Source organism: Penaeus monodon, chromosome 32 (genome assembly GCF_015228065.2).
Source record: "Penaeus monodon isolate SGIC_2016 chromosome 32, NSTDA_Pmon_1, whole genome shotgun sequence".
In the NCBI taxonomy this organism is placed as follows: Eukaryota; Metazoa; Arthropoda; class Malacostraca; order Decapoda; family Penaeidae; genus Penaeus; species Penaeus monodon.
In genome coordinates, this window is record NC_051417.1 from 22695849 (window position 1) to 22696415 (window position 567).

The 567-nt window shown below is 35.4% G+C and overlaps 1 protein-coding gene across 1 annotated transcript in view; it reads left to right on the plus strand.

Moving 5' to 3' along the window:
- LOC119593607 overlaps positions 1-567 on the plus strand; it is a gene marked incomplete at its 5' end in the record, with an annotated part of 3790 nt that overhangs the window by 1023 nt on the left and 2200 nt on the right.

Consider the following 567-nt stretch of genomic DNA (forward strand, 5'->3'; position numbering starts at 1 on the left):
ACGTTCTCTGTCACCATTTTCATTATTCACTCACTGTCTGTCTCTTTCCATTCATTTCTTCATTCTCTCTTTCTCGTTTTTTCAGTTGTCATTCTCTTCCATTACTTTTTTTTCACCCTCTCTATCTTTCTCTCATTTATTCTTTATACTAGTTCTTTGTACTCTTTCTTTCATTTTGCCCTCATTCATATATTTATCCAATTACAATTTCCCTCTTCCTGTTTCTCAAACCAAACCATAGCCATCGTTAGCTTCCTTTTTCAGTGCCGGATCATCTTAACTATATGGCTGACAGGTTGCCACTCTAAACTTGTTTGACAGCACCTCAGTCTCTTCTGCTACATCTATGCATTGGCTTGTAAAACAATTTGTCTTCAAAATTAAGTAGATCTGAGAAAGTATCATTTGGTTTGACATCAGGCCCAGCAGCAGCATTAGCCAGTTGCTTGTGGTGACATCATCAAGAACTAATTATTTTTAGATTATACTAAAGAATAGATATTGGCTAAATAAATATTATACAATTATGTGGTGGTTTGAGCCAGTGTTCCTGGAGATGGTATATAT